General features: G+C 51.9%; 1 long non-coding RNA gene across 1 annotated transcript; it reads right to left on the bottom strand.

Annotated features, from left to right (window-relative positions):
* Positions 1–852: 852 nt before the first annotated feature.
* Positions 853–27195, bottom strand: LOC116632731. The gene is made up of 3 exons (XR_004299492.1): positions 26931–27195; positions 10611–10696; positions 853–1080 (listed from the first exon to the last, which is right to left on the bottom strand). It is a non-coding gene; the product is annotated as an uncharacterized LOC116632731 (long non-coding RNA).

Genomic DNA, 27195 nt, shown 5'->3' on the forward strand with positions numbered 1-27195 from the left:
CCACTCACGCTCATCGCTGCTTTGAAATTATGGTAGTTGCTACGTTTACCACCAGATCTCATTTAAAATAAAAGCACATATATGACTACATCGCAAGTCTGCCTTTTAATATATTGCAACTTGATTTCAATAGAACGGGTTTCCTTTGTAAGCCTTTATATTTTAAATTTACTCATTTAAAAACGTGAGTCTGAGCTGGGTCTGTAGGCTTCGCCAGCAAGCAGGCCCATGGCACAGATGACGACCTTGGATGAACGCCCCTGTACGCCGGTAGTTGTGTCTATTTCTTATTTCTTTCCATTTTCAACCACTTCCTTCTTTTGATTTAAAAAACTATATATTTATTTACATATACTCAAATTACAAGAATAACTTAAGCTTATGTGAACCAGTGAAGCAAGGCAAAAAGGTGACCCAAGAGTCAATACGGTCACCTCCTCCATGCCCCTCAACGTCTATGCCCTGAAGAAACCCACCACACCCTTCCCCTTGCTTCTACAAACACACGAGGGCTGATTTATTGCTTGCTTTATACCAAAATAGAATCATTCTACACACATTATTCTGTAATTTATATTTGTCACTTGGCAATTGACACTGCAACACAGACATTCCTACAAGTCTGTGACTACATGTTTTTCTAGTTTCTTTATATGCACTTGTATAAAATCGTATGTGAATGAACCCCCATCGTGCACGTCATGGTGCTTTGGCACAGACTTCCCCTCTTGTCCGCCTCCTCGCCTCCCTGACTTGTCTTAGTTACCCATCGCTACATAACAAGATAACTTGGAACCTAGCAGCTTAAAACAACACATTTATTGTCTCAGAGCTTCGGGAGGTCAGGAGTCCAGGAGCACTGGGCTGGATGGTTCTGGGTGGAGGGTCTCTCACCAGGTTGCAGTCTGGAGATTAGGTGGGGCTGCCATCATCTGAAGGTTCGACTGGGGCCAGGAACTCTCAAAGTCCATGTCGTTGGCAGGCGGGTGCCAGCTGGTGACAGGAGGCCTGTGCCCCTCACCACATGGGCCTTTCTAGAGGGTTGCTGAGTGTCCTCACAACATGGCAGCTGGCTTCTCTCTAGGCAGAAAGGGAAAGCACGGTAGAAGCTTCGATGTCTTTTATGAGCCAGCCTCCAAAGTCACCCATCTTCATTTCTGTGCGGTTCTACTGGTTACCCAGGTCAGCACTGCTCACTGTGAGTAGGGGCTTTGCCAAGGTGTGAACGCTGGAGGCAAGGCTCACCAGAGGCCCTCCTGGGCGTTGGGTCCTCAACCACCACCTCCTGCAAGGGCCACCTCCCCAGATCACTCATGTTAACAACCTTCTATATTTTGTTCCATGCTGATAGGAACATGTGCAAACAGATCCATGAAGTACCTATGCAGACTACTTACAAGGGAGGTATTATTAACATGAAAATTTTTAATATTTTTGAGCATTTCATATGTCTGTGATTTATAGAAAGTTAATGAAATTTGAAATAAGTATTTTTAAATATTTAAAAATAAAGAAACAGAAACTCTGGTTCAAGATCATGTGTCGAAGAAGTGGAGCTGCTGGTTTTCGGAGCCAAGACCGGCGGACTGCAAAGCCCACAGTCTTCCCAGGACACTGAGCCAACGTCACTGCCTTGTCTCGCTGCCTCCCTCTTGGTGACAGCCCTGAGTCTCCTTCCAGGGGATCGTCCCCCATTCTGATTGCTCGTGGGAGTGAAGACTCATGGGGTCAGGGCTTCTCTTCCAGGCCCTGTGCTCTCTGCTTAGAGCCCTTTGCGAAAACCTGGTGCTACCCACTCAACCTCTCCCATTAACTTAATTTGCATCTGCTCTGGGCCTTATTCCGCCACATTATTCCTCTTCCTAATTTTACAACAAAAAGAAGTTTTCTTTATGCTTTTATTCTTGTGAGTGCAAATACAGATCAAGACTCCAGGGAAGGTAACCTCACCCCCTTCCCCACCCTCCCCAGGAAACAGAATGCGGGAAGGGGGAGCACTGGAGCTGGGCTGGCCCTGTGTCTTTACTTCCACTGCCTCCCTGCTTCTCAAGCTCTTATTTCTAACCTTCATTGCCACCAGCAGGTCCTAAGCGGATCTAGGTCCTTCGGTGGCCCACCATGGGACAGGCTTTCAACAGGTGGCAAGGGGATCCCCCTCCTTGCACCGGGTGCTTTGCGAATACAGAAAGAGCATGCAGTCTGTCCCTAGACCTGGACACACACAGATCGCAGCGGACTGTCCATTCCACCGACGCGGAGGAAGTGCTGGGGGGCGAGCCCGGAAGACAGAGTGGGTGGTGGGCAGAGCAACTCCTCGCAGGCGGCCTTTCCTTTGTGGGGGGAATATGCAGGGTTTCCCACAGACGTCAGCAGGTGCCCTCTGAGAAGGGTTCCATGGTCACCCAGGACAAGGGTTGGGTGAAGCAAAGGAAAATGACATTCTCCTACTCCGCTAAAGTGCACTGTGACCCCAGGGCAGGGAAATACGTGCAAGGTTTCTGAAACAGAGTGGACCCCGGAGCCCTTCTCCCCCTCCCCCAAGAAGTATCCTCTATTCCCTGGAGCGTGGCTTGGGAGCTGCTGAAGCAGGGTAATCTAAGTTTTGTTCTGACCTCAGCAATTTAAAACACGCAACCAACAATGGCTGTATCCTTTGTTTTCTTCTCCTTAGGTCAATAAAGAGATCCGAGAGGTTTCTGTCTTGCCAGAATTCTTTTTTACATTTAAAAAGAGCGGGGGGGGGGGAAGAGTACAACCACCAACAACAACCTCTCTCCTTTTTTGTACTAATATACTTGGGTCTCGGCCTTTACCTTGGTGGAGGGAGCCCTTAATTACTCACAGGCTTTGCCAGAGCAGCCCTCGGTTCAACCATACCACTGTTTACACTGCAGCCCACATTACAGAATTCCACGGATTGTGGTGCCTCCGTGTCCTTCTTTGGAGACTAAGGCTGTGCTTTCAGCGACATACACAGAAAAGTTTAAGAAGTCCCAGTCCCTTGCTGGAGAACACATAGATCTGGTGATTGGCCCCTCTGCCCTGAAAATGAGGATGCATTTCACCCTCTCCCCAAGGCCCCCAGAGATGTCAGTTAAGATTTCTCATTAGCCACTCGAATGAATTATCCCGCTGAGAGACTCTACAAGCCCCCCCACCCCAGCCAGAGCTCCATCAAAGCCAGACCATCGCCTCGAAATGGATGATGACCGTCTTTCCCTTGCCTGGATGGGCCTCAAAATCAGCGTTTCTAAAGAATACCAAGAAATGATGGAGCCTCCCCCGCAGGAAAAACACTTTTATGGATGACTAATCAGCAATAATGCTGCAAATGACCCGTCTGCAGAAATCTTCAGTGCCTTGAGATCTAAATTACTCTAATTTTTCTCCCCAAAAATTAGGTATAATATTATAATTTCAAGTAATGCCAGAGCAATTTCTCCCTTCATTGGATACCAAGCTCAAGATGTTACAGGAAAAAGAAATAGCTTTTACTGCTGATATGAGAAATTTAAAAGACAGACAAGTGTGAGCAAACAAAAGCTGTCACATCAAATACTGTGGGGGGGGGGGGGAGAAAAATCTAGAAAAAATGCCAGAAATGCTCAAGTCTAAATAAAGTCATTTATTTGTTATTTTAACCCCTTTGCTGTCAGTCGCTGGTGAGGCTAGCGAACCCTCTGGGGGCAGGAGGTAATGGAGGAGACGGCTCTCTTGGGCTCCTCACAACGGTGGTCCGTCACAGGATCCTCTTAGTCCCCTGGTCCCCCACAGGGTTTCCAAACACCAAGCACCGCCGATGCTTCTCTGCTCCCGACTCCTCTGTGGGCATCACTTCTTCAGAGAACTCAGTCATGTCCAACTGCCACCTCCTTAAGCAAAGAAACTGGACCTCGAGTCCCCGAAGGGCAGCAGCAACACACCGTCCACGTGCATCAGTAGATGGCAGGTATGTGGCAGAGCGTGGCGGAAGTCATTTCTTGAATTTAGTTTCCTAGACGGCTCATGTGCAAGCAACTCCAAGATACGACTCCTTCGGGGGAGGGGGACTCTGTGAAGGACAGCTGGGAAAGGGGAGAAAACACAGCCTGGACAGACCTGGGGCACATCCCTTGCTCCTCCCTGGTCCATAAGCCTGTTTCCTATGTCAAGACGATGTACTTTTATTTAAAAAAAAAAAAAAATGAGTAAGATAAGGTTGGTGCAAGATCATCGCTAATGATGGTCTCTAGAAATAGAGGCAAGTATTTCCAGTTAAAATGGATTGATCGGGCACAATTTTTGCACACTTCAGCAGGCCCCGAGATGAGAAAGTCACAGCTCTGTCCTCAAGAATCTACCCCCTCCACCCCCACTCTCTGCTCCAAGCAGTAAGGCTTCTGTTTCCAACAAACTGCTTGGGCAATGGCCCGCAGGACCTCCCAACAGAGAGGATTCCACAGACGCAGCTCCCACCCGCGTACAGACGCCTTGATGTGCCAGGTCTCCAAACTTTCTCCCAACTGCCCATCCATTCCTCCCCGGTAGGGGGCCCACCTCGAGCTGCCACGAACCTGTGGCTCCCAGAGGGCAGCCTGGGAGGTGTCCTGGGTCCTCGCCCCTCCCTGCAGCCAGCCAGCTCCTCAGCACGGCACCCAAAACCCCCCATGGTCATGAGGTCCCCTCCACCTCCAAGGCCTTGCACCCTCGATCACCCCCCACTCAAACATGCTCATCTCTGCTCAAGATGCTTCCTTGAGCCCTGAGCTCATGCCCATTCCCACTCTGGGCTCACCCCCTCCTGTTTTGGGGTGCCCAACCTACCTGCATTTCCTCTCCTCCCCTCCTTGGCACCATGCACTGTGCCCGACCAGGTTTATGCACTCGACTGTCCTACTAGTGATGAATGCCTCATGGGCAGGAACCCAGCTGCTCTGCTTGGGAACCCCCAGGGCCTTGTACAGGCTGTGAGGCAGGGTAGGTCCTTAACCTGGGACCGCGTGAGAGATGCCTAATCTATATACCAAAGCAACTCCCTTGGATCTTTAACAGGTAATGCTCGCTGGCTTTCCAAAGAAGTCTGGTTAAATGAAATGCTTTTCAAAGATATTCACCAACGGGAGAAATGGGCAGGGTCTCCCACCCAGAATCACAGACTGCCTGGGGCTCATTTGACCATTTCTCCACATTCCGCAGATTCCTCCCATCCTGATGCACCTTTGTCTTGGGACCTTCTCTGCTGCTCCTCACCTCGTGCAGATTGGCTGTGGGTGGCAGAGAAGGCGCCTCTGTGGTCCCCGGCACCTGGTGGCGGCCACCTGCTTCCCCACAGCATCTCGGCTGACCCGACACCCCGGAGCCGGTGCTGGGGGGAGCTGCTCCTGGGGGCCTCCGCCCGTGTGAGGCTCCAAGGGACGCGAGGGATGTGCAGCCATGTGTTCTCAGCTCAGACATTCTGATGTGGGTTTCTGTGTGGGAGACGGAAAGATGCACACACTCCCGCAAGTCTAGGATTTGTGGCTTGTGTTATCTTACAACCTCACATTTGGAAGAGGTATTTTAATTTCTTATGAGTTGTGAAAATAATTATGTAATTCTGCCACCTTCTTAAAACTAAGATATTTCAAACTGACTCCTTGTAGTCTGGGGCTGACATCCTCAAGGGGACTCGGCTTTTTTTTTTTTTTTTCTCCTTTGAGTTTTCAGCCAATTTGTGCCAAACAAACTCTTGAGTTGTTAAAACAGTTCGTGATGGAGAACCATCTTGCATAAAAAAGTAGAGGAAAATCCTTCTTCCCTCCCAAAATTAACTGTCAACAATGACTTCCTGAAATCACAAATGCTGTTGCCGGTCGCCAGCGAAGCCCACTTTTCCGATTTGTCTTCGGGCTCCCGCAGTCTCTAGTGCCACCGGAGTTCTCCATCATCCTGCCTCACTCTGGTTTGTCCCTCCCTGGGTCTCCCTCATTTGTCTTCGGTTGTTGAAGAACCTAGAGAAAGGTTCAAGAAGATTGCACCAGCAAATGCCACTAGGAAGTTCTCAACGGCATATTTTAAATGAGTGCCCGAAAGGCACTTCTCTGTCGAAAGCCTTCCACTCTAGATTTACCCCGGCCAACCATTAAGTCACTTGGTCGTCAATATTTCTGAGCATCTGCAACATCCCAGACCTCGTTTGGGGTTCTAGGGACATGGAGCGAACAGGCAGATGAAATCCCAGATCCACGAGTGACCATAGGGAGTTTATACTTTAACATCACCCATGGCTGACTTCGTGACACTCACACAACAAGGTGATCGTTTCATTAAATACAGCCCAGAGACTGTCAGTAGTTAGGATGTGTTTATCATTTGTTCCAGGGCATAAGTTTTTTTTTTTTTTTTCTCATATGTATTTCATATTCCTAGCTGGAGAAATATCAAAAGAATCTGAATATCACCATCTGGACGTTACACCATGGGCTCCAGTGGGCAGGATTAGAGCCGGGTTTCTCTTCTTCCTCTAAAAGTGTGTTTCTTCTCCTTTGAAATGAGCACAGACACGGTTGATCCCCTGATGAGACCGACCCAGGCTCCAAAGGGCACTGAGTCTCTGCCCTCCATCCTCGCAGGCTCCTGGGATTCTCCAACACAGAGGAAAGGGGGTAGGGTCCCTTCAAGGACATCTGAGCGTCCATAACTCACTCAGCCAATAAGTCGAATGTGCTCACATACATGATACCAGCAACACAGCACCCCACTCCTCACGGAGCAGTCTGCTGGTCTGCCCGGCTCCCGGGTTGTGCCGCAGAGCCCTCGGGAGCCATGCCGGTGTCGAAAGCACGCAGTCGCCACCGATTGCTTCACAAGGTGTCCCTCCCCTTCACTAGCATTCCCCTCACTGGTGTGTAATGGTTACTTTTGAAACTACTGGTAGTCTTAAGGAACAGAGAACATTAGCTGTTATTTGAAAACACTCACTTTTTATACCTCCAGTATATCACTTTTATGTTTGTAAGTCTCTCCATGTCCACCCAGAATGCTTTCATCCTCTCCTCACGTGGTTCTCTCTCCTGCCAGACCAGCCTGGGAGCTCCTGAAAGAAGCCTCGGCACCTGGCCCATGAGAGACGTGTGAGACACAGGGTGATTTTTAAAATTAAAATTATGTTTTTTTTAATTTTTTTAAATTACTATTATAGACATAGCTAGAAAAATGTGGCTATGGCCCATGTCAGAGAGATTATTGCCTGTGTCTCTTCTATGAATTTCATAGTTTCAGGTCTCTCACTTAGGTCTTTAATCCATTTTGAGTTTACTTTGGTGTATGGTGTAAGAAAGCGGTCCAGTTGCATTCTTCTGCATATAGCTGTCTAGTTCTCCCAGTGCCGTTTCTTGAAGAGACTGTCCTTTCCCCACTGTAGATTCCTGCCTCCTTTGTCATAGATTACAGCCACTGTGGAAAACAGGATGGAGCTTCCTCAAGAAATTAAAAATAGAAATACCATATGATCCAGTAATTGCCCTACTCGGTATTTACCCAAAGAAAATGAAAACCCTAATTCAAAAAGATATATGCACCCCTATATTTATTGCAACATTATTTACAATAGCCAAGATATGGAAGCAGCCCAAGTGTCCCCTGGTAGACAAATGGATAAGGAAGATGTGGTATATAGATACAGTGGAATATCACGCAGCCATAAAAAGGATGGGGTCTTGCCATTTGCGACAATGTGGATGGACCTAGATGGTATCATGCTAAGTGAAATAAGTCAGGCTGAGAAAGACAAATAACATATGACCTCACTCATATGTGGATTCTAAAAAAACAAACTAATAAACAAACAAAAAGAATCAGACCCACAAACACAGAGAACAAACTGATGGTTGCCAAGGGGCGGGAGTGGGGAGGGGACAAAATGGGTGAAGGGGAGTGGCAGACACGGGCACAGTGACGGTAAGGAAAGGTACAGCACAGGGAACGTAGTCAATGATACTGTAATAATGTTGCACGGCGACGGATGGTAGCTACACGTGTGGTGAGCACAGCATAACGTACACAATTGTCCAATCACTATGCTGTGCACCTGAAACTAAGGTAACACTGCGTGTCAACTAGGCTCAAATTCAAAAGTTTAAAAATGTAAAATAAAATCAAATTGCGTTTTTAGCTCTCCCCTGTTAACTATTCGTTAACAGTTTGCATTGTGTGTAGAGTCCATATTGATAAATATAACATGAGCTCTTTCTTAAATTTTCACAGGACAAATTCGGTTCAGAAACATGCTCTGCTGATCATGCAGGGATGGTGTCCGAACTGGGCGAGCGTTCCTAAATCCCACGGCTGTAAACGGCGACCTGCTGCAGACGTCTATTTCAAGCCCAAGTTCGAATCGCCTGCCATGGTGAAATCGGCCCAATAACCCTAACTTATGCCCAATTCGTATTTATCATTAGATAGTCTGTAACACAAATGAAGGACTCCCAGACGCCTCTTTAATGCTGAGAGGCAGAGCTGCTCGTTCCTGAAGCCTGACCTCGGATGAGGCGTCCAGGCTCCCCGAGCTGCGGCTGCCTCCCCCGTGAGATGGATGTGCTAAGAGCACCCGACCCACAGGTCGGACAGTGGGAATAAGTGAGACATCAGGTAAAGCCCACAGAACAGCCTCAGGCAGAGGCAGCCGTTAACTAAGATGTTCGCTCTTTAATCCCTTTGGCCTCAGGATGACGCAACTGAAGATGCTTACAGACCTGCGGAAGGCTTAGGCTTAAGCATGAGGTTCTCTTCAGGAGGAAGAAATCTATAAACCATTGTAATGATGCATTTTATAATAATGCATGACATGACCCCTACTCAGAACTTCAACCCAAAATGCTGTCTTTCCATAAACAAGACTCACACGGAGACTCCATTTACACAAAACAAACCAGCTTCATAGTCAGATGAGATCAAACAACCGATCGCTAAAAATGTTTTATACAAACTGGTTTACGTTTGTGGACCCAATCCTCAATATTTTTTACCAAGTTACCTTCAATATGTTATCAAAAAGGTTTTTAGTGGACAGCTTTGAACCTAATTTTATAGTCTGAGGGTACATTAATAGCGTAGTAGGGTCGTATATTGTATATGCACTTTCTAAAGTATTAGGTATAAGATATTCTAATGCTGGGCCTATTCTGGGCTCAAGAAACAAAGCCCCTTGACATTTATAACATGATCTAGCTCGGTTATCCAGACTGAACTGGGGAGGGAGTCATCTAGATGTTTTTTTTCCCATGCCCTTATTTAATATAAGTTGGAAGGGTCTTTATTGGGGCAACAATTCACGGTCCAAGTTGGCTTTCTCTTCTCTCTGACACAAGGATAACTGCAAGGTGGAAAAAGCTCTCTGTGGAAAATACCATGCCCGGGAAAACAGATCTGTGAAAGGCAGGACTGGACAATCTACGTTGGCTCCCGTGACCACTGACTTCCATCAAATGTTCTATTGCTGTTACTGCCTCCAGCATTTATAAGAGTAAACTGCTCCAGAAAGCAACTGTGTCTTTCTCAGCTGAGATGTGCTCTTATCACACCAAGTGGCATCAATCACCCACCCAGCCCGTACCCAGGGAGAGCAGATTCCTGCAGCTAATCTTGGTGACATTAGCTGGTCTTCACACAGCAGAAGGAAAGTGAGGCTCTGGAAGCTTCCGAGGCTTGCCCAAGGCCCTGTGTTGAGCCAGATCTGTACGAGGTCATCTCTGGGCCCTTCCCTTACACCTTGCTCATGCCTCTCTCTGCCAGGGACGAACCTGGCATCAGCACCCCGCCTGCCAAGTATGCCTGGGGAACTGGCCAGCTCTGGGGCCCTGGATGTTCCTTTCCATCAGGAGGAAGAGGAAGGAAGCCTTTCTCTCAGGTCCCCCGATGGTGCCAATGAGCCTCTGAAGCCCCCATTTCCCGAGCCCTTTCTCCACAGCAGCCGCAATCCTGCAACCCAACAGAGAGCCACACACTCACACACTCAGTCTTCTGATTTCGGGGCAATGTTCACGGTCATTTCCTAGCTCGAGTTAGCTATAGGGAGTTGAGGCTGATACCAGCCCTGCTGCTGTTCCCAGACAGCCTGCAAGAGGTACAAAGTATACATACAGATGTACACACACATACTAATAATCTAATAATGTCCGTGAGCAACAAATGCTTCAATCTCATCAGGACTCGGGTATTGAGAATGTACATGATCACATTAACAGGTAACAGGCTAATACTCTTAACATGGCATTAGAGAAAAGTACAAATCACTTGCAAGCCCAGGATCTAGCGACCTTAGTTTTTCTGATTTTGTTTTTGGAAAACTCTGTCTTCTCCTTAACAGACTGATTACATCATCACACCCTTCACTAAGTGCCAGGCACGGGGTTACCCAGGCCCTCCCTGGGTTATCGGGTTAACCCTTACAAGAGCCACCTGATGAAAACACGGAAGCCCAAATCTGCTGCAGATGAGGGGACATAGGTGCAGGTGCCAGGTGACCCAGAGGTCACAGCGCTGAGCTGAAGCCCACAGCTGGACCCGAGGCAGTGGGTCTCCACTGCTATGGTCTTCTCGAGCTCTCACTGAGCACAGGTTCCAAGAGCTTCGCAGTCTGTTATGTAACTCACCTTCTCCGCAGGGCTGAAGAGTAGAAACGAGTGCATACTTTCCATGAAGAAGGAGCTTGTCCCTGTCCATCCTGATCTATAGGGACCTACATAAAAAATATAGATAAATTATATCTTAGTGATTGATAGACACAATACAGTTCACTGAAAAATGATTCCAAACAATAGAGAAATGACTTCCCATCCTTCATAGATTCAATAATGGTTTGGTTGAGGCTTACTATTAGTCAACGGGAGTGTTGGACTCTGGGAGGAAGAATAAAAAGTATGGGGGGGGCCCCTCTCTTGACTACAGAGATCAAAGTCAGGTTCTGATCTTATCTTTTATCTGATCAAAGTCAGAGAAGTTGCATATTCCAGAAAGTTCTGCTTTCCATGACATGAACTTGGGTCAGCACTAGAAGCTCAATTATCAAACATGGAGGAAGGAAGACTAATAGAACACTGTGTGTGAACGACCCTGGAATTAAAATTTTTTAAAAATAAGTAAAATTTTTAAACTCTATGTAAAAAAAAATGGAGGAAGGAAGGAAGGAAGTATTTCGGGGGATGGAGGGGACCCTTGAGCTTTTGTCTCATGGCCATAGAGAAGGCTGTGGTGACACGTGACACGTAGCGGTCCCGTTTGCTCCCGGGAATGAACAGGAGCCGACTGAGCCGGATAGCAGATGCAGCTTCACGTGGAGCTGGTAATATTGCTTCTGCTTTACTATTTTTAAGATGCCATAAGACTGCTTTGTCTTTTTTAAAAAAAAAAAAAATTACAGATTAACTTAAAACCAGTGGGGTAGACATCTCTCCTCTTCTTTTAGGAGGAGAATTTTGGAATCACTTAAAAATCATAGCCTGCGTCCTCAAACATCATGGCTGCTGACTTGGGTATTTGTCTTTGAGCGTGATGAGCTTCGTGCTGAATACTGATTTGAGGTGTGGTTCACCGTGCTGCAGACTTAAATTGTCCTTCCCACAACTTTATCTGAGAAGCCTGACGGTGGTGACAATCACAGGACTGGTTTCATTGGGTAAAACTCTGCTATCTGCAATTTACTCTGACAGGCTCCACAATTTTAAGTGCAATTAAATCCTAAGAATTTGCCCAGAAGAAAAAAAATTCTATCACATTAAAAAAAAAAAATTTAAGAGAAGGTTAAAAAAAAAGAAGAAGAAGAAGAAGAAAAACAGTTGAATTGAACAACTAATTTCTAACTGGTTGCTCTTCCAAAAAAAAAGAAAAGAAAAATGTATTTGGCTGAGCCCAGAAATCAATTTCACCGTATAGGCAGGCAGCTCTCTCGGCCTGAGAAGGAGGCCTGCCGGGGGTTACAGCCTGCTGACCAGATGCTCAGCCTCTGCTGGTACCCACAGGTCCAAAGCGAACGTGGGAGAAAAACAGGAAACTTGCAGAAAACGACCTTCAGAAGCGGCTATCACCTCATCTCCCCTCAGCGGGAGCAGAGCAGCTGACTCCAAAGCAGGTGGGAGCTACTGGCCTCCCTTGCCGCTGTCCACATCCTCACCCCCCTGTCGTCATCACAGAGATGGGACCCAAAGAAATAGCCCGAGCAGGCCAGGCCAGCCTGCCCATCTGACCAGACGCATGGCCAGTGGGCCAGGCAGTCTTCCTTTGTAACCGTCTAGGGAATAGACTCAGAAGCGTAACTGTCTGACTGCTTGCCTTCTGGGACATTCCAGTTGCATTTCTAATCCACAGCCAGGGTCACTGGTGTCCTGGAAAAGGACCTGTGTCCCTACCCCTTCTTGGCATTCCACACTTGAAATCTTTATTCAACAGGAAGCTAATCTGACACCGAAACAGCTACTCGGGTTACGTTTGGGAAATCAGGTTTTTCTTTAAGAGATGTCAAATTATACCTAATGTTGGGGAACATTTCATATAAAATATGCATTGAATTCAGCAGAACATCTTCGAGGAGACACCTTCAAGCTTCCTAACTCTCATCACTGAGGGGCACGGAACTCAACAGCCCCAGCCCCCTGGCCCCTGCCCTCTCCACCGCCATCCCACCCTCTCCCCAACCCCAACTAGGGGTTACTGGCCCCCAGAGAGACCAGCCATTTGATGGTCTTCCCTCCTCCCAGCATGCCCCATGCATAGCACTGACCGCCCCCTGCAGCCCTACCCCCCGAGACTTCTACCACTGACAACACTCAAATGACCTCGCCCATCTTTCCCTACCAGGCCCTGAACTCGCTGAAAATGGGGACCACCTCACTCACTTCCCAGCACCTCACAGGGTGCCTGGCACAAGGCAGGGTTCCCAGGGATGTTTGCTGAAGGCTCCTTGCCTTCAGAGCTGCTAAACCGGGCACTAAAAAGCCTCCTGGGTGACGTGCTTCTCTTGCTGAATGTCTTCCCCGACCGACTACAAGCCCAGCGAGGGCAGAGACCATTTACCCCAGTGCCTTGGCCCACACTTGGACCCGTGAGATGCTCAGTAAATGTTTACTGAATACATGAATTAAAGACAATACTAGGGGCGCCTGAGTGGCTCAGTCGGTTAAGTGGCTGCCTTCGGCTCAGGTCATGATCCCAGGGTCCTGGGATCGAGCCCCACATCCAGCTCCCTGCTCAGCGGGGAGCCTGCTTCTCCCATGCCTTCTGCCCCCCCCCCCCCCGCGCTTATGCTTGCTCTCTCCCTCTCTCCCCCCTCTCTCTGTGTCAAATAAATAAATAAATAAATAAATAAAGACAACACTAATACAGAGATCCTGAAAGTATGACTCAAAACCTTCAAACATCCCTGCCTAAGAGAATATTAGAAAATTGTCCATCGGTGCTTCTCTTTTGTGGGTGCCTATTAAAGTCTGTAGGACTTGACCTTGAACTTGCTGCAATCCAGCATGGTATTGGACAGATCAAGCCGTAGGGAAAGAGGTCATCCCATTGACATGGCATGGAGAAACAGGGATGAGGAGCTGATGTCTCATAATGGAGAGGGGCACCCTGGAGTCCCTGCCCCCCACTTCTTGGGCTGTTTGTTGCTTTTTCCTGGACGACCCTCTCTTTCTCACCACCCAGTGCTGTCCCCCTTGCCTCTCTATCAAGGCCAACTTACTCCGTATGACTCAGCTCAGCTACTGCCTCCCAAGGACGTGTTGCTGGGCCCCTCCTCATCCCACCTGGATGAGAGTCCCCCATAAACACACCCACATTGATGCATCTGACACAACACCCCTCCCCTGTAGCCGGCGCCCCATGGCCCTCACTGGGCCTTGGGTCAGGAGGGGCCGAGACGATTTCTTCTTTATCTTTAGGCAGTGCCTGAGCAAGCTCACCCCGGGCAGAGTCAGATTTGCTGTCACCTGTCCCGGCAACCAGCCCTGGACCCTGGCTCTCTTTTCCCCAGCCTACACCTTCACTGCTTCCCCTCATTTTAATCCCACAAAATGAAGTCGATCCTTCCCACATCGTGTAAGCCGTGTAAGCATCCAGAGGTCTCCCCAGGGAAGAGAAACAAGCATGAGAAATGCTAGGGGGAAGTTCAGATAGAACGTTCCCTCGGGGCAGGTGTGGCCTCGGTCTCCTGCCGCAGCTGAAGTTCACCTCCCTGCGGTCAGGCCTCTCCCTTCAGCGGGCGCTTCGGTGTGCATGTTGGGTCAGCGGAGAGGGGTGGGGCCGGGTGCCACCACCTCGGCCCCCGTGGCTTTAAGGGACACCTGCTACTTTTGGCAGCTCCAAACTACACACTGCAGTGGCCCCTTTGAGGATTTTCTCCTAAGAGCTGCCTTCTGTTGCCTTCCGTGCCCTCCCCGTCCGGTAAGTCACGGGGGACGCTAGCCCTCAAAGGCCCTTCCCCCTTTATTAGCATTAATACTGAACCCCAAAAACAGGCATTACGAAAACAGGGCCGCTTTGCTTTGAGCACTAGATGGATTCCTGAAGAGTCCGTGCAAAACAGAACCCTGGCGTGGCGGCCCTCGGTCCCATGACCGACACTGTTGTTCCAGAAGCGCGTTCCTACAGGTTGCACACTCCCGTCCAATGCATCAAATCGAACAAAGCATTCTGACCCTTCCCGAGTGCACACGGCCCCTGTGCGCTGAATTTGCTTGTAGAGACCCTATTAGAAACTTAAACCCACAGACGGCTCGGGACTTCTCTGATGAAATAAACAAGTGCTAATTAAAATATACATCGCATTCCCACTTAAACGGGGAATGCTATTTCTGCGCAAAACGGTCCTGTCTCTTAGGACGGTAGATGTTTATTATTAGCCCGTACGGGGCACACAAACTCACGGAGTCAAAACTGGCCGGGATGGTGGAGGTTATGTAACCCAACCCTCCACCCCCTGCAGGAATCCCATCCACATGCTGGGGGCTGTCATCATTTGAGGACCTCTTAGTACCTCAGGTTCTATTAGTCATGAGCAGTTTATTTTTGTTCGAAAGGTCAGAGGCAAATGAAGGCGCTTACGGCTTTTTTTAAGCATGGGAGACTTTCCCGGCAGGGTAAGGGGTGAAACCCGGCCATCGGCGGTCAACTGCTGTCCCTGGCGCTGCATCCAGCCCTCACCTAGGGCAGGACATGGAAATCAGCCTCGGGTGTTAGTACCGGGCGCTTTTAATACACTAAAGCAAGGTCCTCGGTCCATTTTTTCCTGAACTATCTGAATATACATAAGCATTCTTGAAACAATGCTGAGGCACCACCTACAATTAAAACTGACCAATGGGAGAGGGTTGTGAAGGACCTTGGAGCTGGTGCCTTTTTTGTTTCTTTGTTTAAAGGAAAGGTGGGGGGCGGTCCTATAATCCAGATCCATAAGCCCTTACACACACGTGTCCAAAACTCCGAAGAACTCTGAAAACCGAAGTTGTTTCATACACTTAGCACATTCCCTGACATGAGGCGACTTAGAGTCTCCATTCCGTCCCACTTGGGGTGAATATTCATATGATTGCTGTGAAAACATCCATGTCTTTGATAAGGGGGTGCTTCCCAACTGCGGAATCCCATACTATCCAGTATACACGATACACTGTATTTCTTTTCTAACATCAGGGGAAAAAAAATCCAAGTTCTGGAAAACATCCAGTGCCAAAAGTTTTGTGGACCAGTGTTGTCAAAGTCTGACGTAAGAAGGAGCCTGGCAGATAATCAAGATAAAGGAGAACCTAAACTGGAGAAAATAAGGAGGTCTGCGCTGGGGGTTACAAGTGGAAACCTTAACCCAAAGCGGTCTCTGAGAGACACCCAAACACACGGGCACCTGTTCCCTGGGTTGCTGGCCCAAACTTTAATGTTAGTTCCGGATTGAACCGTAAATCTGAAGTAGGTACTTCTGTTTCGTTTCTTTTTTTCCCCCAGAAGGACACCAAAATCAGAACATCAAAATACTGTCCAAAACTAATGTGAACAGGATCAGTGTTCAACTACAACCGTGGTCAAAGAGACGAGGCGAGGAGACAGTCAGAGGATCTCATGGATGGGAGAGGCTTAAACCACCCATCCACCTGTTAACACTCTTCCTCAGGGAGGAAAAGAGGAAGCTCTTCAAGTCTTTAAACCGGTTGGAAAATCACGTCACGTGCACGTCTTGACCTGGCGGCACTCCAGATACAGCCGTGCATTGTGAATATATACATGCGTCTTCCTTTGATGATTTTGCTGGTGCTTACAAGGATGGGCTGAGACTCTGATGCTCCACGACAGGGTCCCGGTTCTCCGCTGGAGATGGCGACTCTCAGGGTGGCCCCCTTCAGAAGCAGAGCGCTTGTCTAAATACACGTCTGCCTGATTTGGGGAACTTGATGAAGTGGCCAGAAATGATACCTTTCTCGTGGATGGGTTGTTAACATGTGTTCACTGGAATCGAAATGCTAAATGTTCCTCCTTCAAATTCCCGAGAGCGTGCTTTTCACTTCTTCCTGTACCACGGCAACTGCTAATCTCTTTGTTCCCTGAAGAGCTTCAAAAGTGGATTTGTTCACGTCATTTCTGTCTTGTTACTTTAATCGTGTGCTATTGACCAGAGTGGGATTTCTCCTCCTCTGCAGAGCCAGCCCCACCACCAGTGTGCTAGTGGGAGGCAATGGAGGTGGCCTGGGAGAAGGTGCTGGAGGGTCCCGTCCACCTCCCAGAGACATCAGGGCCACGGGCCTTTGCCAAGACATGACAGCACTTGAGACTGTCTGAGGCTGTTTCACAGGAATCTGCTCCTTTTCTTGGGCAAATCAAGATTATCCAAAGCAGACTGATCTGTTTGGATTTCTGGATTTGCTTTTGTTTTTTCCCCCACTTTCTACTGCAGTCCAACTGAGTCATCCACATTTTTTAAACAATTTAAGATTCCATTTAATTGAAATAGTTTTATGTCGCTTTGAAAAAGTCCAGTGACAGGTCCTGTGAGTTCAACAGAGAAGCATGTCAGCTTCTCCTGGTGCCTTCGGCAAACGGGAGCAGTTGTCACTGTTTTTTTTCTCCTCCCTGCTTGCTGAAATGAGATTCTGATTTATAAATCGACACCCGATTGACAGATGGATGGCCTACTTTCTGGGCGCTGGCTGCTGACAGAGCCCCAAGACATGTGTAAAATGATACCTGCTCTCAAGGGGTCTTCATTGTTTTCTTCTGAACCAGAAACATTCCCAAAGCCAAGCTACAATATGAGAAAGAAGCAGGGCAATGAAAGACAGATGGTGTCACCAGGCCCTCCGTGAGAACCCAGTGGTGGGGACGGTTCCCCGGGAGCCCGACGCAGGCCAGGCCCACATGGGTCCGAGAGATGATGAGGCAGGAGTCTGACAGGTGCAATGTGGACAGGCAGAGAGGAGGACGTAAGGTGTTTCGGGGAGGCAGAGGGTGGGAGGGAAATCTAGAGGCAAGAAAGAGAGAAAGAGTCAGCTGAGGCAGAAGATTGTAAAGGCAGGGCTGGAAGTGCCTGAGGCTGGGATCTGCAGATCCTGAAGCTTGCTGTCTCTCCTTTCCTGCCCAGTCCACAGGAGGCCCGGATGTGGCCAAGCAAAGGCGATGTAGACAAACTGTGTGGCCTGGCTGGAGGTGTGGTGTGTGCACAGAACAAGAGGTCAGAGGCCCAGTTGCTGGCAACCACAGGGCCAGGAAGGGCAATGAAATGAGAGAAAAGCAGGGCAGATTTGAGAAAATTTTCCAAATCATTGACGACTAATACAAACTACTCAAAACATAAACATTCAACTTTGCACACGCATTTTTAATTACTCCCTTATGGATTTAGTATGCAGCCCACTCCCCCTATAACCCATGCTCATTTCATTACCATCGAAATTATAATTCCTTAATTATGAGCCTATCACCTATTCTTTCCTAAAACCAATCCAGAAACCACCAGGTACAAACTCTTATTTAATAAAATGAACATCTGTGATGATGCACCAGGAGCAAAATCCTAATTGTTCTAAAACTGGCACTTTGCTTTGACAACCAACTACCTATTTTTTTTTTTTTTACAAAAAAAAGAAAGAAAGAAAATGTTTTATTCCTTTAAAACACCTGCTTTACTTCTTTTTTGACTTCTAAAGGAAGAGATTCATTTTTATCGGCAAGAAGAGAAGTCACTCTCTAACAAAGGAAAAGCTGTGCTCTATGGAAGAGTTGCCCGCTACATTAAATAATACACAAGAATATCAACCCCAAACCACAAATCAAAGTGGGGCCAATCCCGTTTTCCCACATAAAAGCCCGCAGTCTGATAACCTCACTCCTTTGGAATTAGGCAGCCTGAGGAGGCTGCAATTCTTGCTACTCGAGGGTGGCCGCACCACCGCGCTTCTGGACAGCCGGATTTCCATTAGAATCGCCTTCCCTCATTCACTGCCTTCTCCTCCACCCCCCTCCACCCCAGCGCAGTTATTCAGTGAGTTATAATTTGGCACTAAAATTCAATTAAGCTGAAACTTTGGTCATATGTGGCCTTTTTCTCAGCAACGCGCAATTTCTCCCACCCGTCTTCCAAATGTTAGCCGATCGATTTTAAAGCGGAGGAAGGCAAAAGCTTACTGGGACCAAGCTCTCCTTTCTAGAAACCGGCTGGGACTCTCTACAAATTCAAAGACACGCAGCGCGGGGTCAGTGCACCAAAGCGCTCCAATGACAGCGCTGGTGGACCGGAGGCCTCGGAGCGCCCCGCGGCCATGCCTCCCGCTCAGGCGGCCGCCCCGCGGCCAGGACACCGGCGCGCCCCGATGGGAGTGCGGCTTGCAGGCCGCTCGCAACGGAGCCCCCGCGGCTCCCGGTGAGCCGGCCAAAGTCTGTCCAAGCATTGAGACCCCATTGAGGACTGTGGGAGTTTGGGCGGCTTAATGGGATTGTGTTCGGTGCTTCAGGCGCTCCTTTAAAAGATTCCATGGCACCAACGAAACTCCAATAAAAGGGCCTCTCTAATTGCTCTCTGACTTTCTATGAAACTTTCTAAGCTGTGCTGACATCCTCGAATACGACTATGGAATTCAACAGGGGAAACCGAGGGGGTGTGCGCAGAGAAAGCGGTTCTCAGCGAGGCATGTGTGGGGTGGGGGGTGACTTGGGGGAGGGGAGATGGGGCGGGTGTGAAGTCTGTGCCGGGAAAAGAAAAATATGAGTGTTCTCCTTTGTGTGCGGACAAACAGCCGAGCGCGGGAGGTCGGGGCCGGGGTCACGCGGCTCCGGGCTGCAGCTGCCGCCGTGGGGCGGGGGTCCCGAGCGGCCCCCGGGCGTCGCGGCCGGCGGAGGCATCAGCATTCCGGCGGCGCGGCGGCCGCTGTCCTCGCACGACCCCGGCCCGTCCAGAGCGCGCCACGCTCCAACCCTCGGGGCGCCCGGGCGCGGGGAGCACGGGGCCGGGCGCCCGAGCAAGGTAAGCACCGCGCGCCAGCGCCCCTCACCCCTCGACAGGGCGCACGGGAGGCTCAGGCCGGCCCCCGCTGCCCCGAGCCCCGCCGTCCCCGCGCTCCTGGGGCCCGACGCCCAGCCGGGACCCCCGGCAGCCCCGCCACCGCGGCGCCCGGCCTTGGCCTGGGCCTAGGCTTGGCCTGCTGGGCCCGCGGCGCCTCACTCCGGGCCCAAGAGGACGGAACCGCCTCGGGGCTCGCTCGCCCCTCTCGGGAGGGGGCCCACGAGAGCACAGGTGACCTGCCCAGGCCGCCCGCAGCGGGGGTCACCCTCCCTCCGCACCGCTCCGGGGGCGGCGGCCTTACCAGGGTCCCGGGCCCCGAGCGCTGGCGTCCCTGGGGCCCTGTGCGAGCCCCCGCCGCCCCCTCGAGCGCTCCCGTGCGCAGGCGCGGGCCGCAGGGGGCCGGGCTTCGGCCGGCGTGGGCGCGCGGGCGTGGGCCCGGCCTCGGACGCTGCCCTGCGTGCCCACGCGGTCACCCGAGGGCGAAGGCGCATTGGGCGCTGGGGGGGCGGGGAAAGAAATGGCGGCGTCGGCGAGGCCCAGGCGCCGGCAATCAAAGGCTGGGGATGGCGCCCGCCGCGTTGCCCACGGCCAGGCCCAGGGCATGAAAGGATCTTTATCCTCGAGTGACACGGCGGCGGTTTCCTCCTGCCTCCCCCTCCCCGCGGCCCTAATTGGGGCCGGCTGCTAATGTGATTAAAGGCCAGTTAAATGTTTCTCGGGGCAGATGGTGGGAAGAGGCCGAGACCCCTGCCCCCTCCCCGGGGTCACGCCGGGCCCGTGGTCAGGGGACCGGTGGTGGTGCCAGTCCCAGGGCAGCCTGGCCGGGCGCCCGCCGATTGTTCACCCCGAGGCGGGGAGGCCGCGGGCGGGCTCCTGGGGCTTTATGTAAGCTGGTGGGCTTGGGGCCCGGCCGGATTTGGGGATTCTTTTCGCACAGTTTCCATTTTCTGGCCTTTGGAACTGCGCCCTGGGCCCTTGGGGCCCTCCCCCTCCGGTGCCCGGCGCCTGCGGGGCCCAGCCGCGGAGGCAGGCCTGGGGGCGCGGGGCGCTGGGGGTCTGGCAGGCTCGGAGCAGTTCGGCTTGGGGTCTCCCCACTGAGGACAGTGACTCAGGATGGTGGTGCTGCGGAGGCCAGGCAGAACCCCCGACCCGCAGCGCCCCCAGGCCTCGGCGACAACCGGGTTCCCACGTCGGCGACGGCGTGGGTGGTCTCGCCCTCCCTCCCGGGAGGGCCGGGCGTCGTGGCTGCCCCGGGGCGCAGGGCCTGGGAGCCAGTGTGTGCGCTGCGCTGCCCGCCGCGCCCGCTTCCGAGGGCGCCCAGAGGCCCTGGAGACCCCTCCCCAAGCCCGCCTGACCTGGCGGAGGCTGTGCGGGGGGGCCCCCAGACAGCTCCGCTGCGCCCCGAGCGGAGAAGGCCAGGCCAGTGCCCGGGTCAGCGGAGTCAGAGCTCCGAGCCCCGGCCCCACCGCCCGCTCCCCGCCCGTGGCCCTGTTCCCCCGCGGGCCCGGCCATGCCCTCGCGCGGGTTCACGGCTCGGGAGTCCCCGAGCGGCCAGGAGCGCGGCCCTGCCGAGTCCCCGCGCCTCCGAAGTGGCAAATCTGGAACCAGTTAGGATGGGGGAAGCAGATAAAAGCCAAATGGAAGCCCGGCGCAAGAGTGAGCTCAGGACGGTCCGCCAGGTGGCCCTGGCCGTGCGCTCGGGCGGCGGCGGCGGCGGCGCAGGCAGCGCGGGGCCGGGCGGCGCAGGTGGGACGCGGCAGGACCCACGTCGCAGGCCGCGCACCCTCTTCCGGCCCCCGCGGGGGTCTGCCCGCGGCCTCCGTGCGCTGCGGAGAGGGAAGAAGCTAGCCCGCCGGGAGGCCGCGCGGGGCCGGGGCCGCGGGACGGCGGGAGGGCGCCCGGGGCTGCGGACGGAGCCGGCCTCGGGCGGGCAAGGAGAAGGCCGCCGCCGGCGCCCCCGCCGCGCTGCCCTCCGAGAACCCGGCGCAACGCCGCTTTGCAAACTAACGTTAACCAAGCAAGCGTGCTTCCGTGGAAATTTTACATATTGGCTGTTTACTTTTTTCCAATATTTTTTGGAATAGTCTACAGAACTTTCTCACATCTAACAAATGTCAGACTGAGCAGATCAGAAAATATGAAATAAAAAGAATGACATTTCAGTTTAAGCGGAGTGAAAGCAAACGGTATTTTTTAATAATATTTTTGCCAGAGTGTATTGTGGATCTAAAATTTTGTCATGTTCAAAATATATAATTTTTTTGATACTTAAAATACACATTTTGTACATTTTTCAACCAAAAGAAGTAAAGCATTTAAAAAGCAAAAGCCGAAACCAAGGAAAGCCTGCAGAGAAAATGGTGAGGGACCAAAGCCTTTCTCCTGCTCTCCTATTTTTTTCTTTTCCTCCTTAATAGCCTGAAGGAAAATAGAGTCAAAATAAAACAATTTCATATTAAACTAACACATAGATGGAATTAATTCCTTCCCAGATGGTCTGAGGGACCTGGCTGTTTTAGTGGGCTCAGAAAATGCTAGATTCAAGGTGATTTTCTTTCCTTCAGCCTCTCAGGGAATTGTAAACAGCGTCAGCCTCATGATTTGTTTTAATCTGCTTATTGAACACAGATAAAATTAGAATCGTCCTTCCACTTGACATAAACATGGCACAGGGAAAAGTCATCAATGTTTTTAGCCAAAGGAATATCTGTTTTTGTTTTGTACAAAACAGTAATATTTAACTAGTATGTAAGAAACCCAGTGACCTTGCGTTTGTTTAAAACGGCAAATGTTCTAATGTCAGTAACCCCAATGGCTGTAAAAAAAAAAAAAAAATCAGTTTTTAAGTTAATCTTCCATTTGCTCTTTTCCAGTGATCTTGTGTCACTGAGCAAGCAGCATAGAGTAAAACAAATCATTTGTGTGTTCCTGGTAAATAATTTTTTGAGTCTCAAAAAATCAAAAATATGTCAACTGCTGCTTTTTAGGAATAACCTTTAAAATGGACAGGAGAGGGGAAAATACGGTTTTGCTGACACTGGGAAAACTGGAGGCCAGTCGAGGTGCAGTTGGCCTGAGGGGAAGTGCCTCTGGATGGGGAGGGCGTGTTGTGAGGCTCTAGGTGCTCAGGGGCGCTTCTGCAGACACACCCCGGCCCCGTTACAGTTACGACGCCGGTGATGGTGTTATGAGCCACACAGGTCCGTTGTGCACCTGCAGTAGGGGAGGTGCCCTGGACCATGCACACGGGACCCACACCCACCCGGCCACATCGTGGTCCCATCTGGAGGACCCTCTCCGCTTTACAACGTTTTCTCTCCTTTAAACACTCCGTGGTGGCCCGCTCAGCAACATGACCGGGGACCCGTTTGTCATTTTCACACACAAAGCCATAAGTAACCAAAGTCTGGACCAAAACTTAGGATCAGAGAAGCCCCCAGGCTGCTTTGTCACATCGACGGCCCGTAGTCTGAAGAGCGGGCCAACCATGGGACATCTTTGTTCATAGCCCACAAAGGCGACAGCGCGTTCAACCTCAGGCCCGATTACGCAGTTGCATTTAGGTGTGAGTGAGAGCGTTTGGGGTTTTTTGTTTGTTTGTTTCCATCTTCGTTTGGTTCTGTTTCTCTGGGAAAACTAAGGTCCCTTTCGCAGCACTTGGGCCCGCCTGCGCGGCAAACGGGAAATCCAGCCAGGACAGGAGGGGGACGAGGCCTCCCTTTGGGATGCCAGTTTGCTCTGTGCCTGTTTATTACAACTGCAGGTTTCAAGGTGCCTCGAATTGCCCAAACCGGAGGCCCATTCCCAGGAGGGGAACGAACGCTTCACTGCCACGAAGAGGCCCCTGCAGAGTTTGTCCAAGAATCTTCCCAGCCTTCCTTGTGGGGGTGGGCCCCCGACCCTCTCCAAGGAACAAAACAGCCAACTCACATATTTTGAACACCCAGAATGTTCAGTGATATTGAGAAAAGTAGACAGCTGGCCTCTGGCCTTGGAGACCTTAAAACGATGTAGCCATAATAGACAAAAGAAGTGACAGAGTCTGTGAGTGCCTGGGGGAAGAAGAATGCCCTGCAAGGTAGGCAGGGTACATCTGAAAATGGCCACCCAGGGGTTTGTGGCCCATATCCAGGCCTCTGTGGTGGGAGCGGGACCATCTGGAGGAAGCCAGCAGATCCGGGGGGCCAGCCCCACACTCCAGCCACAGTTAGTTCCGGATTGAAAAACAAATCTGATAACCCCAAAAGCCTTCCTCCAGGTGCCCACTGCTGGCAGGAGGGAGCTCAGACGGCTTCCCCGACAGGCCTCCCAGCCCAGCCGGGCGTTTCTTGGCCCCTGCCCATGTCATTGCCCTGCCATCCCTCTGCTCCCCAAGACACTCTCCTCGGCCACCAACACTGGCTCAGGGACGGGGAAAGGCTCTCACTCTGCTGGCTCCCCATAACCACATGGGGTTCAGTGCCTCTCAGAGCAGGCCAGCCTGGGGAGGCCCCTTTAGGGCCTTGCTTTGGGGACCTCCGGAGCACCCCTGGCCTGCAGGTGAGGAACAGTCACATCTCGACACCCCAACCTCTCAGACCCCACACAGCGGTCCCGCCACCTTGCTGAGCCAGCCCCATTGGTGTGCGGGTGGGGGCACATAGCGGAAATCCTCCAGCACGTCCTGGCTCCTGTCCTGTGCCCAGCACTGGCGTTCTTGTTCGGAGAACAAAGGCCCGGAGGCCCCTGCAGAACAGAGAAAGGCTGAGGGCAGTGGCTTTCAAAGCTTGCTGACCGTGGCCAGGGTAAGAAATACATTGTGCCTCTCAACCCAGTACACACAGAATGGCTACGGATAAAATAAGCAATGGACTTGTTATACATGTCTAACAGAACGTTTTCACAAAAGAATACTTCTCCTTCCGTGCATCGTGAACCCTGATGTTTGTTATCCCTTTTCGTGTCTTCTCAGTGATGGCAGCCACCTACTAAAATGATCCCATGACCCTAGTGGGTTGCAGCTCAGTTTTTGCAGAGCTGAGGCTGTGTGGGCTGAAGGAGCTTGGGACTCAATCTGGTGGCACCCTCAGTCCCCGCCTGCTACCTTTGCGTCCCCCCCATTTCAGCCCTAGAGTCAGACCATCTTGCTGGGATTCTTAGAGCCATGAAGCTGGGGAAATCACCTCCCTCCGCTGAGTTTCTTTCTCTTAGAATGGGGGTGAGAGCACCCACCTCCTAGGGTCACGGGGAGGATCAAATGAGATCCTGCACAAATGAGGGCTGGACTCAAAGCACCCAAGCACCTGTCGCTTTCGTTCCTCTGCCTCTCGGCTGCACCTCTGGTCCTGACCAGGTTGCCAGCCCCAGTCTGCCTGCCTCCCAGTGGGATTCTCCCCCTGCCGGCTCCTGTCCCGGCTTCCCTCTGGGCCACCTCCTCCTGGGTTCCCACTGCAGGGTTCAGTCCAGCTCAGCATCCACCGAGCCCCGATTAAGTCCTACTGCCCTGATGGAACTCCAGGTGCTATATCCCACACCCGTGGACCACCAGCTGTCCTCTGGGTGAGACCCTAACAATAGTACAGCATTGAATACGGGCGTTGCTCCTCTCCTCATGTTGTAGATCAAGTACTGGGGACCCAGAGGGGTGTCGCGCAGTTAGTAAGTATAGAACTGGGGTTAGGCCAGCTCTCCTGGCCTTGGAATATTGTCACATTCCACCTGATGTGCAGCCCCTGGGTCCACGCCCTGCGTCCTCCCTGGAGCCAGGCCGAGAGGACTCCTGCTTCACGCTCTCTCCCCAGCCACCCTTGGGAGATGGCTCCTCTCCTGGGGTTGGGGGATGATCCTTGGGGAAGGGACAAGGAGCTCCCCCAGGCAACAGAGGGAATTATTCCCTGGCCCGTCTTCACCTCCTCAGCCCTGAGAGGGCTGACTCCATTTGCCTTTGAGCGTCCCCCACTTGGGGGCAGAACCACAGTGTTCCTGCACCCCCTCACCGGGCTCGCTTCAGAAGTCACAGACATTGGACCAGGACAGCTGCCCTGTGTCCTCTGCACACAGACACACATGTACACAAGTATGCAGGCACTCACACACATGCTTGCCGTGTGCATTTTAGTTGGCAAGTTACTCTCACACCCTTTAACCCCTCCAGCCTTCCTATAATCGGTAAATAAACATTAGGAAATAGATGGCTAACTCGATCTTGAGGGAGGCAATAGGATGTTTGGAAACATGGAAACTGGTGGAAGGCCTCTTTCCCTCAAGTTTTTTCAGGCTTTATGAGCCTCCAGTGGCCCTGAGGTGGGAGGTCGCTGTGCAGGGACAGCAAAGGACAGAGTTCTTCTGTGGACCGGGCCCTGCTGCAGACACCCAGGTCCCTGCCCATGGAGCTGACGTTCTAGTGGGAGACGGGCAGGCGGTGCAGCCGGGACGGACCGTGTCTGGGAGCAGGCGGTAGCCGTGGAGGAAGGTGCCAGCAAAGCTCTGGAGGAATGTTCTGGCACCTGTGCTGCAAAGGCCTGATCCAGGACCAGGTCCAGTAGCGGAGCAGGAAGGAGCTGGTCTGGCTGGAGCAAGAGGCAAGTGGCAGGAGAAATGGAAAGGAAGAAGGAAGGATGGGGTGTCTCTGGCCCTCCAGCCCTGAACATGCTACCTTCCCTGCCCCGCCTCTGAGCCCAAGGGTGCTACAGGGCCCCTCCCCCAACACCCCCACCCGCCCCGCCTCTCAGGGCTGCAGCAGGGCACAGCAACCCAGTGCCAACCGACCCACAGGTCCATGATGGCTCTGTGGAGCCAGCCCCGTCTGTGTGCCTCCTGCAATCTGTCCTTCTGAGTCCATTTTCCCTTGTAAGGATTTTCCCTTTTACTTGTTTTGTCCCTCTGACAGCTTTGTATCTCTTTGAAGTTGCTCTTGTATGATCCAGCTGTTGCGGCCTGCCATTTTACTCCCTCTCAGGCCCTTCCAGGGGGTGCTGAGAGCAGTGGACACCCCTGCCACGGCTTCTTCGTGGCCTTCGCTGCCCACCTGCCTGCACCGGCGGAGTGCCAGAGGGACGACCAAAGCCCTGGCAGGGCTCGAGTCATTCTCCAGGCTTTGAACTGCAATGCGGGGAAGCTCCTGCACCCCCATTCCGCATGCATAGACGCATGCGTGCACACACACACACACACACACACTTACACACGCCTGTGGTCCCATGAGGAAAACCGTTCCCATCCAGGAGTGAGCTGCCCAGCACCTGCTGACCCAGCGTCGCCCTCCGAGCCGCTCTCAGGGCCAGTGCAGGATGCCTTCTGAGGCTCGTCCTGACCCTGGGGCCCGGACACTGGTGTTTTCCTTGAATCTGTCCACCCGGAAAGCAGGTGCCATAGACCCGGGCTTCTGCCCCCGCCTCCCCTGCCTGACGGTCGGCTCAGGTGTGGGGCTCACCTTCAGCATCTATGAGTGCTGCCATCTACCCACCTGCTTCATCCGCGCATCGCCTCTGCTGGACAGCTCTTCACAGTGTGGGCAAGCATTCTAGAAAATGCTTTGAGCTCCATGGGCCCCCGGGGCCCCAGGCCGTCAGAGATGATGAAGCTGGCCTTGTAAGGCAGACAGGCAGTGTGCACAGAGGTGGGCAGCTTCCTCTGAGGGTGGGGACCTGGCCCTCCCAGGCTCCCAGCCTCCCAGCCTCCCGCTGGCCCTCACATGTGCCCTGCTCACCTCGTGCTTCCCTCTTGCTCTC

The sequence above is a fragment of the Phoca vitulina genome, unplaced genomic scaffold, assembly GCF_004348235.1.
Source record: "Phoca vitulina isolate PV1807 unplaced genomic scaffold, GSC_HSeal_1.0 scaffold7, whole genome shotgun sequence".
NCBI classification, from domain to species: domain Eukaryota; kingdom Metazoa; phylum Chordata; class Mammalia; order Carnivora; family Phocidae; genus Phoca; species Phoca vitulina.